General features: G+C 40.3%; 1 pseudogene; it reads right to left on the reverse strand.

The window, feature by feature from the left end:
* Window positions 1-855: 855 nt before the first annotated feature.
* Window positions 856-1,745, reverse strand: LOC126032348 (folate receptor alpha-like; annotated as a pseudogene).
* Between the last annotated feature and the right edge of the window lie 16,069 nt (window positions 1,746-17,814).

Here is a 17,814-nt window from a genome sequence, read left to right on the forward strand (position 1 = left end):
GGATAATTAATATAGGTCCGATAGGTTCCTTGACTTGAATCTGACTCTGCCACTTCCCAGTTGTGTGACTTGGAACCAGACCTGAACTCACTGCCTTATCTGAAAGAAAGGAATAAAAATGTTCCTCTGATTTTGAGGAAATTTAGTGAGTTTAGAATGATGCTAACGGAAGTTGAGGTCTTGCTGTTGTCTGCATAATTTGAGGATGGGATGAAGCGTCCAGAAGTCATACAGAATCAGAATATTTTTCTCCTCTCAGGGCTTCCCAGACCTTCACCTACTCTCTGAAGAGATTTTCTGGGGATGCTAAACTCTCACTTTCCTAGAGGGAGTTTCCTAATTTGAAAAAGTGATTTCTAAAGTTATATGGGTTTTTTGTTTGTTTGTTTGTTTGTTTGTTTGTTTGTTTTTGGTTTTTTGGTTTTTGTGCCACATCTGGTGACACTCAGGGGTTACTCCTGGCTCTGTGCTCAGAAATCGCTCCTGGCTCGGGGGCCATATGGGATGCCGGGGATTGAACCCAGATCCCTTCTAGGTCAGCCGCATGCAATGCAAAAATGCCCTACCACTGTGCTACCACTCTGGCCACTCTTTTCCTTTTCTTTTCCTTTCTTTTCATTTTTTCTTTTCTTTTCTTTTTCTTTTTTTGTTTTGTTTTTGTTGTTTTTGGGCCACACCCGTTTGATGCTCAGGGGTTACTCCTGGCTAAGCACTCAGAAATCGCCCCTGGCTTGGGGAGGACCATATGGGACACCGGGGGATCAAATTGTGATTCTTCCTTGGCTAGCGCTTGCAAGGCAGACACCTTACCTCTAGCGCCACCTCACCGGCCCCTCTTTTCTTTTCTTTTTTTCTTTCTTTCTTTTTTTTTTTTTCATGGGCTTTCTGGTTTATTCAAATAATTGGTCCACATGTGTATTTAGAACTAAAGGGCTGGGAATTAGAGGCTGTCCAGGTCTGGGAAACTGCAGGGAGCTCAAAGAAACAACCAGAGCAGCACCAAGGTGGAGCCGAGCAAAAGAGGGGCCCCACGGAGCTCAGACCCACTCATGGCATCAGCATAGAACCTGGCCACCTCTTCATTGGGGTTGCCCTGGGCTGGTCAAACCACATCTGGATGCAGCGGCCACTGCCTCGACTATAATTGCTGACCTTGTAGGAGTGACTCCAAATTTCATTGCATAGGTCAGCCGGGGTAGGGAAATAGAAATCGAAGCGATGGCAAGCGGCTTGCACTGGACACTGGTTATAGCCTGAGTTCCAGTTCCAGCCCTTGTGCCAGTTGCTCTTGCAGGTATAGGAAGTTTGACAATCCTTCCACCAGAGCTCACAATCTTCCTTGCACAGTGGTACATCCAGGATTCTCTCTTTGCACCAGCTCTGGTCAACTGGCTGGATCCAGGGCCCCACGTTGGGATAACGGTTATATAGGCAGGTATACAGGTCCTGGATGAAGTGCCGTTTGCACTGTGGTGTCATCTTAATGGGACAGTGGTCCCAATTAAAATAGTACAGGTATGAAATATCCTTATGAGCTTCCTGGCTGGTATTGACGGAACAGCAAGAGTTTTGCTTCCAGGGACTGTATTGCTGGTGCATCTGGTCTCCAGGGCCTGGCTTCTCCTTGTGGTGCTTGGAGTCCATGCAGACATTTAGAAGGTCCGTCCTGGGCTACGCAGCTTGAACCATGGCCCCCCATATAAGCAGGAACAGCAGCTGTGGAGTCACCCCTCTGGCCATGTCTGTCGCTGTTCAAGCGACAATACTCTTTTCCACCAGATGCAGCTATATAATCTTGCTACAGGTTACTGGCAGGTGATACTCTGACAGCCTTTGTGTGAAACTGTCAGAACTCACCTGGGAGGGCTCCCCTTAGTCCGAAGCCCGGCCCCTCTTTTCTTTTCTTTTCTTTTCTCCTTCCTTCCTTCTTCCTTTCTTCATTTCTTCCTTCTTTCTTTCTCTTTCTTTCTTTCCTACTTTCTTGCTTTCCTTCCTTCCTTCCTTCCTTCTTTCTTTCTTGCTTTCCTTCCTTCCTTCCTTCTTTCCTTCTTTCCTTCTTTCCTTCTTTCTTTCTTTCCTTCCTTCTTTCTTTCTTTCTTTCTTTCTTTCTTTCTTTCTTTCTTTCTTTCTTTCTTTCTTTCTTTCTTTCTTTCTTTCTTTCTTTCTTTCTTTCTTTCTTTTCTTTCTTTCTTTCTTTCTTTCTTTCTTTCTTTCCTTTCTTTCTTTCTTTCTTCTTTCTTTCTTTCTTCCCTTCTTCCTTCTTCTTTCTTCTTCTTTCTTTCTTTCTTTCTTTCCTTCTTCTTTCTTTCTTTCTTTCTTTCTTCGTCTTTCCTTTCTTTCTTTCTTTCTTTCTTTCTTTCTTTCTTCTTCTTCCTTCTTTTCTTTCTTTCTTTCTTTCTTTCCTTCTTCTTTCTTTCTTTCTTTCTTTCCTGTTCTTTCTTTCTTTCTTTCTCTTCTTTCTTTCTTTCTTTCTTTCTTTCTTTCTTCTTCGCTTTCTTTACTTTCTTTCTCTTTCTTTCTTTCTTTCTTTCTTTCTTCTTTCTTTCTTTCTTTCTTTCTCTTTCTTTCTTTTCTCTCTCTTCTTTCTTTCTCTTTCTTTTTCTTTCTGTCTGTCTGTCCTTCCTTCCTTTCTTTCTTTCTTCTTTCTTTTTCTTTCTTCTTTCTTTCTTTCTTTCTTTCTTTCTCTTTCTTTCTTTCTTTCTTTCTTTCTTTCTTTCTTTCTTTCTTTCTTCTTTCTTTCTTTCTTTCTTTCTTTCTTTCTTTCTTCCTTCATTAGGTAGTCCTCAGCACTCACTCCAAGCTCTGAGCTCAGAAATTACTCCTGGCTGGAAGGTCAGAGATTAAACCCTGATCGACTGCATATAAAGTAAGTGCTCTACGCACAGTCCTATCACTCTAGTACCTAAACTTACATTTCAAACAGGTATTATTTACTTGTGTAAAGTACTCACTCAGGTTTGCACTCAACCACCACAATCAAATCAGAAAGTATTGTCACCACCCTAACAGGTCCCCATGTACCTTTTACCAGTGAGGGACTTACCTCCAGGTAATCTTTTTTTTTTTTCTCCCTCTCTTCTCTCTGTTACGTTTGTGATGTCTGGATGGTGCTCTCATAGGCACTTGGTTGTGGTAATTGCTGTGGTTGCTCACTTGTTGTGCTCCTGGAGACCACAATGGCAGGGCTAGGAAGAACACTCAGCAAAGTGAGACAACACCAGGGATCACACTCAGTCCTCACCCATACAAAATAAACACACTGAACTAAGTCATATTATCTGCCCAACTAAGATACTCTTTTTTTTTTTTTTTTGGTTTTTGGTTTTTGGTTTTTGTCTCACACTCAGCAGCACTCAGGGGTTACTACTGGCTCTATGCTCAGAAATAGTTCCTGGCAGGCTCAGGGGACCATATGAGATGCCGGGATTCGAACCACCAACTTTCTGCATACAAGGCAAACACCTTACCTCCATGCTATCTCTCCGGTCCTGATACTCTTTTTTTACTTTAAATATTATTTATTAGTTTCTCTTATTGTTTAAAATTTTTTAATCCCAACTTCTTCCTTCTTTGCAATGAGTGGAGTTTGCACATACATGCTTGGTTCTGGTGCTCTTCAAAGTTGACACATCCACATGAAGCTCTCACATACCTGAATATGCTGCTCATCAGAAGTCACATTTTTAAAATAATAATGTCTTTATGTAAACACCATGATTGCAAACATGTGCAAGCTGGGTTTCAGCCAATAAAAGCACACACAACCTTCACCAGGGCCATCTTCCCACCACCAATGCCCCCTATCTCCCTCCTACCTGTTCCCTGCCTGTCTTTGAGACAAATTTTCTATTTCTCTCACTCACTACCATTGTCATGATTGTTGTTGGTGTAGTTATTTCTCTAACTGCACTCACCAATCTTTGTGGTAAGCTTCATATTGTGGGTTGGGATTTCCAGCTCTTGAAGAAAATTTAGAGAGATGAAGGACTACAAAGAGAAAGAGTTAAGACTTCAAGAGAGGGCCCGGAGATATAGCACAGTGGCGTTTGCCTTGCAAGCAGCCGATCCAGGACCAAAGGTGGTTGGTTCGAATCCCAGTGTCCCATATGGTCCCCCGTGCCTGACAGGAGCTATTTCTGAGCAGACAACCAGGAGTAACCCATGAGCACCACTGGGTGTGACCCAGAAACTAAAAAAAAAAAAAAAAAAAAAAAAAGACTTCGAGAGAATATGGGTTTCTACAGGATGGAAAAATAACAGAGGACAGCTTTTTTTTTTTTTTATTTTCTCTTCAACATTTCTTTTTTTTTATTTAATACTATAATTTTTATTTTGCTCATAGTGGCTTACATATTGTTGACAATAATATTTTAGGTATATATTTACATAAAATCAGGGGGGATTCCCATCCCTAAATTGTCCTCCCTACTCCTCTGTTTTTGTCCTACCTCCCATTTCCTCTTCCCTCACCTCCAGGGCGTCTAGAATATGTGGTCCCCTCTGTATCTAACCTACTACTTAGTAGTCTTGCATCAGTTTGGTCTTGATGCCTCCCTTATTTCCCCCTCTAAGTGGGGGCAGGGCTAGCTAGTTCAAGTTGTGTGGTTTTGCCTGAGGACAGCTTTTAAGAGAATTTTATGCACAGTTTCTCCAAAAGAAACTGGAGTTCTGGGCGTACATAAAAAATAATCTGAATGTAGCTAGAAGAAAAGCCTTGATACTTGAAAATCATTGTATAATTCTTTGCTTTTTGATAAAATTAATTTCTTCATTTAAGTAACTTGGTTACAAACTTGTTCATAATTGGGTTTCAACAATAAAATACACACACACCTTCATCAGTGCAACTTTCCAGCCACCAATGTTTCCCATTTCCTTCCTCCCTGATACCTGTCATGGTTGTTGTTAGTGCAGTTACATCTCTAACTTCACTTACCCACTCTTTGTGGTAAGCTTTATATCATGGGTTGGTCCTTCCAGCCCTCATCTCTATTGTCTCTGGGTATTATTAATATATATCTTTTATTTTTCTTAAATCCCACAGGTAAGTGAGACTATTCTGTTTGTATCTCTCCCTCAGCATAATAGTCTCCATATCCATCCACGTAAAGGCAAATTCCATGACTTCATTTTTTTCCTAACAGCTGTGTAGTATTCCATTTGTGAAGATGTACCACACTTTCTGTAGCCAGTCATCTGTTGTTGGGCAACTGGGTTGTTTCTAGATTTTGGCTATCATAAAGAAAGGTGCTATGAACATAGGAGTGTAGAGGGCATGTTTTATTGTATTTCTATAGTCCTGAAGTATATCCTTAGGAATAGTATTGCTGGGAGCTCAACGTCCAATATTTTAAGGACTATCTATATTGCTTTTCAAAAAGGCTGTAATATCTTAGATATTAGTCACTTATCTGATAGGTATTGGGTGAATGAGTTCTCCCATTCTGTGGGTGACCTTTTTACTCTGGTTGCTGTTTCCTTTGAAGTGCAGAAGCTTCTCAGTTTGAAGTAATCCAATTTGTTGATCTCTGCTTCTACTTTTTTGGACAGTGGTGTTTCCTCCTTGAAGATGCCTTTAGTCTCAATGTCATGGCATATTTTGCCTATGTGTTCATCTATATACCTTACAGTTTTAGGTTTGATATCAAGTCTTTAATCCATTTTTATTTGACTTTTGTGCTTATCTTTAGATAGAGGTATGAGTTCATTTTTTTTGCACATGGCTGACCAGTTGTCCCAGAATCTCTTATTGAAGAGGCTTTCCTTGCTCCATTTTGCATTTCTTCCCTCTTGTCAAAGATTAATTGATTGCATATTTGAGGGCACTCTTTGAATACTCAAAGTATTCTGTTCAATTGATCTATTCCATTGATCCGAGGGTCTGTCTTTATTCCAGTTCCATGCTGGGTTTTGTTTTGTTTCGGTTGTTCTTTTTTTGAGGGGTGGGGGGAGGGGGTCCACACCTGGCGTTGCTCAGGGACTACTCCTGACTATCTGCTCAGAAATAGCTCCTGGCAGGCACGGGGGACCATATGGGATGCCAGGATTCGAACCAACCACCTTAGGTTCTAGGTTGGCTGCTTGCAAGGCAAATGTCGCTGTGCTACCTCTCCGGCCCCTGTTTTGGTTGTTCTTATGTGTTGGTTTTTAGGTCATACCCAGCAGTGCTCAGGAATTGCTTTTACTTCTGGCTCTGCGCTCAGAAATCGCCTCTGGCAGGCAGCACAGGGGACCATACAGATGCTGGGATTTGAACCACCACCCGTCCTGGACTGGCTGCTTGCAAGGCAAAGGCCCTACTACTGTGTTATCTCTCCGGCCCCAGTACCAGGCCATTTTAATGACCTGTTGCTTTGTAGTGCAATTTAAAGTTGGGAAAAGTGATGCCTCCTATCTTTTATTTTCCCTTAGGATTGCTTTAGCTCTTCTTGGGCATTTATTGTTCCAAATGAATTTCAGGAGTGTTTGATCCACTTCTTTGAAAAATGTCATGGGGGCCAGAGAGATAGCACAGTAGTAGGGCGTTTGTCTTGCACAAGGCCAACCCAGGACAGACCTAGGTTCAATTCTTGGCATCCCATATGGTTTGCGAGCCTGCCAGAAGCGATTTCTGAGTGTAGACCTAGGAATAATCTCTGAGCACTGCTGGGTGTGGCCCCAAAACCAAAATAAAAATAAAAATAAATTAAAAAAAAAGAAAAATAACATGGTTATTCTTTTTTTTTTTAACATGGTTATTCTTAGAGGGATTGCATTAAATCTGTATAATGTTTTGGGAAATATTATCATTTTAATGATGTTAGTACTCCAATCCATAAACAGGGTATAAGTTTTCATTTCCTTGTATCCTCTTTTATTTCTTGAAGCAATATTTTATAGTTTTCTTTGTATAAGTCCTTCACTTCTTTTTTTTTTTTTTTTTTTTTTTTGGTAGTTTTTGGGTCACACCCGGCAGTGCTCAGGGGTTACTCCTGGCTTCATGCTCAGAAATTGCTCCTGGCAGGCACGGGGGACCATATGGGACGCTGGGATTCGAACCGATGACCTCCTGCATGAAAGGCAAACGCCTTACCTCCATGCTATCTCTCCAGCCCGTCCTTCACTTCTTTAGTTAAGTTGACTCCAAGGTATTTGAATATCTGTGGTAGAATTGTGAATGGTATTGTTTTTTTAATATCTATTTCTTCTCTATCATTATTTGTGTATAAGAAAGCCATGATTATTTGTTTTAATTTTGTAGTCTGCCACATTGCTATATGAATCTATTGTTTCTAGAAGCTTTTTAATTGAGTCTTTAGGATTTTCTAAGTATAGTATTATGTGATCTGCAAATAGTGAGAGCTTGACTTCTTCTTTTCCTATCTGGATGCCCTTGATATCTATTTCTTGCCTAATTGCTATGGCAAATAATTCTAGTGAATAGGAGTGGCGAGAGGGTTCAGCCTTGCCTAGAAGAGTCACACTTCTTTAATTGTGGTGCTTGCATGTTGGCTGAGAGGTTGCATTCCTGGCCTTGTTGCTCACACACATTTTCACTTGTGCTAGCACATACCTGGTTGTGGTGCAATTAGAAACCACTGTGGTGGGGCCGGAGAGATAGCATGGAGGTAAGGTGTTTGCCTTGCATGCAGAAGGACAGTGGTTCAAATCCCGGCATCCCATATGGTACCCCAAGCCTGCCAGGGGTGATTTCTGAGATAAGAGCCAGGAGGAACCCCTGAGCACCGCTGGATGTGACCCAAAAACAAAAGAAAGAAAGAAAGAAAGAAAGAAAGAAAGAGAGAGAGAGAGAGAGAAGAAAGAAAGAAAGAAAGAAAGAAAGAAAGAGAGAGAGAAGAAAGAAAGAAAGAAAGAGAGAGAGAGAAGAAAGAAAGAAAGAAAGAAAGAGAGAGAGAAGAAAGAAAGAAAGAAAGAAAGAAAGAAAGAAAGAAAAGAAAGGAAAGAAAGAACGATAGAAAGAAAGAAAGAAAGAAAGGAAAGAGAAAGAAAGAAGGAAGAAAGAAGGAAAGAAAGAAGAAATAAAGAAAAGAAAGAAGAAGAGAAGAAAGAAAGAAAGAAAGAAAGAAAGAAAGAAAGAAAGAAAGAAAGAAAGAAAGAAAAGAAAGAAAGAAAGAAAGAAAGAAAGAAAGAAAGAAAGAAAGAAAGAAAGAAAGAAAGAAGAAAGAAAGAAAGAAAGAAAGAAAGAAAAGAAAGAAAGAAAAGAAAGAAAGAAAGAAAGAAAAGAAAGAAAGAGAAAAAGAAGAAAAAAGAAAGAAAGAAAGAAAGAAAGATAAGAAAAAAAAGAGAAAGAAAGAAAGAAAGAAAGAAAGAAAGAAAGAAAGAAAGAAGAAGAAAGAAAGAAAAGAAAGAAAGAGAAAGAAAGAAAGAAAGAAAGAAACCACTCCCAGGTCAAGTAGCAGTGCTGCTGGGATTACATCTGGCACATAAAGGGGTGCTGAGAAAGGATTTGCAGCCTCACACGTGTAAGACAGGTGTTTTAGCCACTGAGTCATCTCCTAGCCCCAAGTGTTTCCTGTTTATTTATTTATCTTGATTTTGGAGTCACACCTGGAAGTTCTCAGGGCTTGCTCCTGGCTTTGTTCTCAGGGATCACTCATGGCAAGGTTCAGGGGATCATTTGTGGTGCCACCCAAGCTGATTGAATCCTGGACAACCATGTACAAAACAAGCACCCTTCTCACTCTGGCTGTCTTAATTTTGAGATACATAAAGATAAAATCATGTGATTAGAGATAAATCTCAAAGAACTAGTGCATGTGTGAGAACTTTGTGTGTGTGTCTAACACTACATTGTGTATCCTCTAAGCACTGCTGAGAGTGACCCCTGAGCATCAAATTGAGATTCACTCTTGAGCACCCACCATCAAGTATGGCCCAAACTCTGTCCAATAAAAAAAAAATTTAAGATTGTATTACCTTTGTTTTAAATATAATTTACTCAATTGTACATTTATATTATTTTAGTGGTAATAAAAGCTGAATGTAGTCATTCACATGCAAAATTTCTTTTTTTTTTTTTTTTTTGACAGTTTCAATTTTATTTGGCCAATTTGTTAATCCCAGTGCTGGGGCTTCATGCAAAATTTCTAAAGTGAAAACGATTTGTTTTCATGAGCTATTAGTGCTAGCCTCTGAAACATTTTTCAAATCTAGACTTTGTACTTGTTTTATACCTGGCTTTTTTCATTCCTTCCACAGCATATTCCAGTCTTTAAAACTTTTATGTTACCTATGGTATTCTTTTACATGGATATATCACAATTTATTTCTTCATTATATTTATGTATTTATTTATTTTTGTTATTTCTTCATTTTAGACTATTTCCTGCTTGCTATTTGTTTTACTACTAAATACTATTAGGAATATGTACAATATACTATTGTATATTTTAATAGCATATTTCTTCTGTACATGCCCCTAGGCGTGAATGTGCTGGGTCTTATACATTTTTGTCTTTAGAGATTCTGTCAAATAGTTTTATCATGTGCTTAAGGCAGTTTACCTTTCTCTTGCGCAAAGACTGAATGTTCCATTGCTCTCTTTTAAGACTGACTTGAAACAGTCTGTCTTAAAATTTTTAAATCATTTTTTTGTAGCTGTGTCAGGATGATCCATTAATTATTTGAGGGAGAAGGTTGGATAATGCCTGGTCGTGCTCAGGTGGTGCTCAGAGCTCTTCCTGTCTTTGTAGGGTGACTCCTAAAGATGCTCAAGGGAATTATTGTGGTGCTGAGGATCAAACTGAGTTTGGCCTAATGTAAAGCAAGTGTCTTAACCCATGTGCTATCTCTCCAGTCCCTCAGAATGACTTTAAACTGCATTGTCCTGACAAGCAATGCTGCTGTGTTATTATTAGATTTTAATGTTGTTTTCTCTCTTCATTTCAGAAGCATAACTTCACTGTTTTCCAGAAAATTTTTCTGGGGTTTTAGTTAGCTGTATCCTCTGGTGTAGTTGCTATTTGGAGATTTAGATTACTTTCAAAAAACATGATCAATGGACACCATATTCAATCCTTATGTATAAATAACCACATATTTGTGAACAAAACAATAGACTCTATGCCAACCCAGTGTTGTTCTGGTGACTAAAAAGCCCCACAGGGCATGACTCTTAAGAGGACCAATAGGTCATAGATTTCTGCAAAGATAGGCTCAAGAGATGTTGAACTGAAGACCTGGAGTTCAGCCTCTACTTGTGCCCTTAGAGATGTTGGAGGTTTCTTGAACTTTTCATCCTCATTGTCCTCCTAAGTTAAATAAGAGAAGAGCTATTGAAGAGCTCCATACTGGCATGGAGTTGAAGACTGAGAGCCAATGGGCAAGGATGCTGATTCAGGGTCAGTTGTTGTAGGGTGGATAATTCAGGTTTTTTTTTTTTTTCAACATCTGCCAGAGAGAAGTAGTTATCAAGTTACCAGGAGACAGGAGCAAGCCCTCAGGGCTTCTTCAGGGAAACCAGCAAGCTCTGGGAAGTCCTTCATTCAGTCCAGGGCTCTGAAGCACTCATTTCCTTATTGAATGCTTTTGACTGGAAAATACCAATGCAAGAAGGAAGATGAATTTCCTCTACTTTCTTGCCTTGGACTCTCTTGACTCGTACACATGTCTATTTGACAAGCAGAATGTGGAAAGTCCAAGGAGGGATCATGTTCTGGGGAAGGTAGAGAAAAGGACCTGAGTTTTTTTTTTTTGGGGGTGGGCTACACCTGGCAGCACTCAGGGGTTACATCCTGGCTCTTTACTCATAATACGCTCCTGGCTTGGGAGATCATATAGATGCGGGTGGTCCTAACTGCACCTATCCTGGATCAGCCATGTGCAATACAAACTACACCCTATTGCTGTGCTTCCACCAGCTCTTGGGACTGAGTTTTTTTAAATATTATATGACTTCCAGAAAGGTCATATCCAGTAGGCCTGAATTTTTGAATGGACTCAATTATAATGGAAAGAAAAATGGACATATATTTTCATTTTTAAACTCATGAATAATAATGGAAGGGAATCTGGAATACATAGGAAAAGTATGAAAAAAAAAAAGAACAAAGTTATCCATCTCCCAAAGTCAATTATTGTCAATATTGTAACCATACATTTCCCCACTTAGCATTTTAATAGGTCATTTGCGACTCTGTAATATGTTTTGTCATGGTTACGTTGCGTTCTATTTCATTGTAAATTTGATGTATAAACATTTAACTACAAAAATATGTTCTTTGTCTGCCCTCCACTTAATATTTTCTGAATACTTTAAGATTCACCACTCTTGTACAGTTTATTGTGCTACATATGGGGGGAAAAAAAAGCCAAAACTGCCTGGTAATCACTGTTAAGCATTCAGTCCCCCACCATTGGCCAGGCTCTGACCAACAAATGTACATAGACAAAAAAATGACTCAAAGAAAACAGGAAATGAAATGAAAGTCCTAAATGGAACTTTGTATTCCTAAAATATATAATAATGCTTGCTTATTCTTATCATGCTTTCTATTATTTCTTACTCATTGATCAATTCATTTCATTTTTCTTGGGTCACATGTAGCTGTTTTCTGGACTTAGCTCTGCCACTTACCAGTGAGTCAGAACGTTTTTCAAAATTATTATAAATAAAAAACAAGGTTATCTTTGTCACCTGATCCTTGAGTCACCTTTCTACTGTTAGTTATGTCATAAGAAATTATTTATATCATTGTCTATAAAGTCAAATTCTTTTCTTGGGAAGACTAACAATTGATCTCAGGGGGACAATATGGGACCAACACTCCTGCAAGCATAGATGCCCTGTAGCCTTTGGAGCCATCTTCCCAACCAATATCAACTCAGTTTTGTGCATGGAAGAAGACAGAGAATGCATCTGGGTTAAAGCAGATTCAATTCCAAGGCAGAAAGCATAGTTTATTACATTTTGCAGTGGATCAATGGACCTCCTATAGGATATTGTCTAGAAGAGGTCAGAAGGCCTGTTAATTTTTAAAATTAAATTATGGGGCCGGAGAGATAGCATGGAGGTAGTGTGTTTGCCTTGCATGCAGAAGGATGGTGATTTGAATCCCGCCATCTTATACGGTCACCTGGCCTGCCAGGAGCGATTTCTGAGTGTAGAGCCAGGAGTAACCCCTGAGTGCTGCCAGTGTGACCCAAAAACCAAAAAAAAAAAATTAAATTAAATTAATATATTTAGATGGGAGCCTCATTAAGGAATATTACTGGTTATGGTGATACTGCTGGTGCTTGAGGGGACTTGTGGTGCTGGAAATTGAATCTAAGCTTCTGAATGGAAAACATGGACTCAATTCACTGACCTCTCTGTCCAGACAACATATTTCTTTTTAAAATATATAGTTATTTCTTTATTAAAATTTTGATTTATTTAAAATTCTAGAGAGATATTACAGCAGGGTAGGCACTTACCTTGTATGAACAGACCTAGATTTGATCTCTGGGATCTCATATGGTCACTGGAATCCTGACAAGTGTGATTCCTGAGCACAGAAGCAGGAATAAGGCATTGGAAAAAGTGGGTGTGGTCCCAAAATAAAAATAAAATAATAATGATAATAATAAGAAAAAGGAAGGAGGAGGAGGAGAAAGAGGAGGAAGAAGATGAGAAACAAAAGGAGGAACAAGAGAAGGAGGAGGAAGTGAGAAAGAAGAAAAGAAAAAGGAAGAAAAGACGGTAGAAAGAAAGGAAGAGGAAAGAAGAAGAAGAAATATGAAGAAAAAGAAAGAAGAAAAAAATGGATATTTTTTGTTTTGTTTTGTTTTGTTTTTGGGTCACACCTGGCAGTGCTCAGGAGTTATTCCTGGCCCTATGCTCAGAAATCACTCCTGGCAGACTCGGGGGACCATATGGGATGCCGGGATTTGAACCATCATTCTTCTGCATGCAAGGCAAATGCCCCATCTCCATGCTATCTCTCCGGTCCCAAGAAAAAGAATATTGTGGAAAAGAAGGATGAAGTAGCAAGACAGAAGAAGAAAGAAAGAAGAAAGAAGGGCCAGGAGAGATAGCACAGCGGCGTTTGCCTTGCAAGCAGCCAATCCAGGACCAAAGGTGGTTGGTTTGAATCCCGGTGTCCCATATAGTCCCCCGTGCATGCCAGGAGCTATTTCTGAGCAGATAGCCAGGAGTAACCCTTGAGCATCGCCGGGTGTGGCCCAAAAACGAAAGAAAAAGAAAGAAAAGAAAGAAAGAACGAAAGAAAGGAAAGAAAGAAACAGAAAGAAAGAAAGAACAAAAAAGAAAGTAAGAGAGATAAAAGAAAGAAAGAAAGAAAGAAAGAAAGAAAGAAAGAAAGAAAGAAAGAAAGAAGGGAAGGAAGGAAGGAAGGAAGGAAGAAGGAAAGAAAGAAAGAAAGAAAGAAAGAGGAAGGAAGGAAGGAAGAAAGAAAGAAAGAAGGAAAGAAAGAAAGAAAGAAAGAGGAAGGAAGAAAGAAAGAAAGAAAGAAAGAAGGAAAGAAAGAAAGAAAGAAAGAAAGAAAGAGGAAGGAAGGAAGGAAGGAAGAAGAAAGGAAAGAAGGAAAGAAAGAAAGAAAGAAAGAAAAGAAAGAAAGAAAGAAAGAAAGAAAGAAAGAAGAAAAAAGAGGAAGGAAGGAAGGAAGGAAGGAGGGAAGGAAGGAAGGAGGGAAGGAAGGAAGGAAGGAAGGAAGGAAGGAAGGAAGGAAGGAAGGATAAAAAGAACAACAATAACAACCTGGGATCATGATCTTTTGTTCAGACACTGCCTCGTGTGAGCTCTAGTAACAACCATTGCTGTTCCATGAGGTGCTTGCTTGGCCTTCTTTGCTTCCTCCACAGCTCCCTGAGCTTTTCTAACTTCAGATGTCTCCAAAGCTCTCTGAGCTTTTCTAACTTCAGATGTCTGATTCCTCTTGGCTGTTTGGTCAAGAAGAGCTGTACCAGGGATGCCTTTGTGACAGGACTGTACTGGTTCTTAGTAAACCTTCTAACCTTCTCTCTTTGTGCTTCCTCCCACAGATAACCAGCTTTTTTGCAGACAATTCCTCTTTTGACTTGAATTTTGTGTTAAGAAAATAGAAAAGAATTCTCTGCTTGTTGGTCTTGTCTTGTCTGGGCAAAATCTTGTACCCACAAAATGCCACCATTTCATGACTGTGGTTCCTTGGAGAGTGGGAGGTAATGTGAGGAAGGGATGGTGTTGGGATGGGATGGAAGGAAAGATGGCCAAGAGAAAGCCAAATAATCACCTAACTTTTGTGGTGGGGAATATTAAAACGAACTTTGCATTTCAAAGCGACATTTAGCAAAATGCCACCCAAGAGCCTTTTCCTTTGCCTCTAGTAGTTTTCCTGGCATTTCTCAACTTCAGACATCAGCCATTGGTCTCACTGTTGCTTTCATGTTCTTCCCAGCACTTGTCTCTGAGAATGAAGCAAGGAGCTCATTTGAGGTCTCCAATACTTGTGATGGCCCCTCAGTGACTTTCATGGCCCATTAGGCAGCCAGTCAGCAGCATTTATGTCCTTGCTTGCAGCAGGATATGGAATGTGGAGGAAGAAGAAGACATTTTCTCCTGCTGACCCGAGACTCATTAATAGGCCAGAAACACAGGCGCCATTGTTCCTCAGCTCCTGTCTGAGACACAGACTTCCAAGAAAGATTAATGGTCTCTTCAATATGGAAAGAAAGGAAAAAAGAAAGAAAACAAGGAACAAAAACCCACCTGGGCTTTCCAGGAAAGAGGCCAAGGGTGTGCCTTGTCCTTGTCCCATAACCCCAGCTCCTCCTATTTCTGCACTGTTTGAAGAAGGATTTCTCCATTTCAACCATGAAAACCGCCCATTGTTCACACTCAGCAGTGACTGGATTTCTTTTGTGAGTGGTTCCTTTAGAGAACGCTGCTGTCATTGGGGAAAGCGATACCAGGGACATCCCTTCACCATCCCCATATAGTGTGGAGATGGTCTTAACCCATTCAATCACTTCTGTTTTGATTATTATTAATTTTTTTAAATGCCTGTAATGGTTAATCAATCTTCCTATAGGTGACTTCAAGGTCCTAGGACACAGATGCACATATTTTACCTGCTTCATGCCCTGTCTAAATCTTCTCTTCCCCTCTTCTGCTGAAGAATTTGGCTTTTATTGTGTCAAAACTTTAAGGCTGGAGTGATAGTTCAGTGGTAGGGCATTTGCCTTGCATGAGGACAACCCAGGATGGACCTGGGTTCAATATGGTCCCCCGAACCTGTCAGTAGGGATTTCTGAGCAAAGAGCCAGGAGTAACCCCAGTGCTGCTGGGTGTGCGTCCCCAAAAAAGTCATTGTGTCAAAACTTTTTGCAATTTTTCTCCTTCTCTTTAAACACACACACACACACACACACACACACACACACACACACACACACACACACACACTTAGAAGCATTCTTTGTTAATATCTTTATTTAAACACCTTGATTACAAATATTATTGTAGTTGGATTTCAGTCATATAAAGAACACCCCCCTTTACCAGTGCAACATTTCCATCCTCAAAGACAAGCCGGAAGCTTGTAGTTTGGAGGGTATGGCCTCTGGGAGAATCTAGCTCAGTTCATTCTGTTGACTGGGAGACTCCATAGTAGACCCTACTTCAACCACTAGCCTGTGATGCCTTTATTAACACACTAAAATATATGCCCCAATGACTTTTCTCCACCATTTTCCTGTCCATGTAATGGATATTTTTGTATTTTCCTCAATTGTTCATGCTCACCCCTTCTGCCTCATGAATATGTATGAGTTTTTTTTTTGAAGAAAAGTACCCAACTAGGATATGGATAAGCTGCTCTGTCCTTCTACCTCTGCTGAGCATAAAACCAGACTCCTGCCTCTCTCTCTTTGAAGCTATTCTTCATGCTGTGCTGGCAGTCAACCTACTTCATTGTGGAGAAAGCCCCCTCTGTTCTAATTACAGCTAATTACATGGGTGGCATATGTTGAAGTTGGTCATGTGATGAGGTAGGCCACCAGTATTACCCTGTCTGCCTGGATATTTCCTGAACTTGTAGGGCTGCTCATGACCTTACTGGCCTGGTTCAGATATTTCTAGGGCTTCCTTGCCTAGGAACCATAGCCACGACTTCATCTAACTTTTAGTTTCCTGTCATGTTGGTATGGCCAGTGGTCCTTTGTGGAACCTATGCTTGCCAAGATGGCATTGTCAAAGGTCAGTGGTCACCTCTTGTCATCAATCTATCTGATCTCCCTCTAGCCTTTTGTGCCTTTGCCATCTTCCTTATTCTGGAAAAGAATTTTTTTTTTTTAGCCTTTGGAAATATCCTTCTTAGGCTACTTTGTGAAGTTGTATTTTTTTTTTTCATTCTTCTACTTATTTAAAGTTAGTGATTTTCCAGACCAAGGAGATAGTATAGGGGTTAAGACACTTACTTGATGTCAGAAAAAATGAAGTCCTGGGGCTGGAGTGATGGCACAGCAGTAGGGGGTTTGCCTCACACACTGCTGACCCAGGACAGACCTCAGTTTGATCCCTGGCATCCCATATGGTCCCCCAAACTAGAAGCAATTTCTGAGTGCATAGCAAGGAGTAACCCCTTAGCATTACCGAATGTAGCCCAAAAATCCAAAAAGAAAAAAAAAGAAAAAAAATAAATTAATTTTTTTGTTTGTTTGTTTGTGTTTTGGGCCACACCCGTTTGACGCTCAGGGGTTACTCCTGGCTATGCGCTCAGAAATCGCCCCTGGCTTGGGGAGACCATATGAGACGCCAGGGGATCAAACCGTGGTCCGTCCTATGCTAGCGCTTGCAAGGTAGACACCTTACCTCTAGCGCCACCTTCCCGGCCCCCATAAATTAATTTCTTTACCCAAATTATAACATGGTGACTTATAACATGGTTTCTCCCAAGCTACGAATCAGAGCTGTAAGATTTGTTTTTATCCCAGGCGTTGAGGTCTTTGTATGAGGTCATCTCTATCTGCCTGCCACCACCCCTTACACCAGACTGGCTCAGGCAGGGGAGGTTCTTGAAGACACCTTGTTGTCTCTGTTCTTACTCTTCACCTTTCTTACTTGTCTGAAAAGCATCCCTCATATACCTGGTTAAGAGTCCTTCCTCTCAATCTTGGAACATTCTTTATCCTGTGTTGTATTCTCTGTTTGCTAGCTCTGCCTGTTGCTTTAAATTTTGTCAGAGTTAAGTTCATAATAATTTTTGATGATGCGGTGGTACTGGGGATAGTGTAGGTTTGGGCCATACCTGGTGGTGTTCAGGCCTTACTTCCGTTTCTGTGCTCAGGGGATCATCTGTAGTGCCAGCAAGTAAACCATAGTTATCTGCGTCCAAGGCAAGCACCTTACTATATTGTCTTTTAGGTCTAAGATCATAACTTTTGACCTCTGTGTATATGAAGCACCCCTTGCCTTCCTTATTGCTCTGGTATAGGGTTCAGATACAAATCTTCACTCCAAAATAAAAGGCATCTCTGTGAAAAAAACTCCGAATCTCTGGTCCCTCAGAGACAAACGAGTATCTCTGGAGAAGTGCTTCCATCACATTTACTTCCCAGCTTTTCCATTACTTCCAAGCTCAGAAATCTAGAAAAGGAAATCCTTCATGCCAGCCAGATTATTTTGGGAGACAGTGTCTTTCATTCTCTTGTGTCTTTGCCAGGAAATCAATTGTTCAATTAGTCATTTCAGTGAGCCAGGTCACTGGGAAAACAGTCTTACTGAGCACACAGCTTTATCAAAGTTGACATCATTCTTGATATCAGAGCAGATTAGTTTTATAATTTAATACTCAATCTGTCGACACGATACAGTGATGAAGCTATTGCTGCTGCCTG

This window comes from Suncus etruscus, chromosome 16 (assembly GCF_024139225.1).
Source record: "Suncus etruscus isolate mSunEtr1 chromosome 16, mSunEtr1.pri.cur, whole genome shotgun sequence".
In the NCBI taxonomy this organism is placed as follows: domain Eukaryota; kingdom Metazoa; phylum Chordata; class Mammalia; order Eulipotyphla; family Soricidae; genus Suncus; species Suncus etruscus.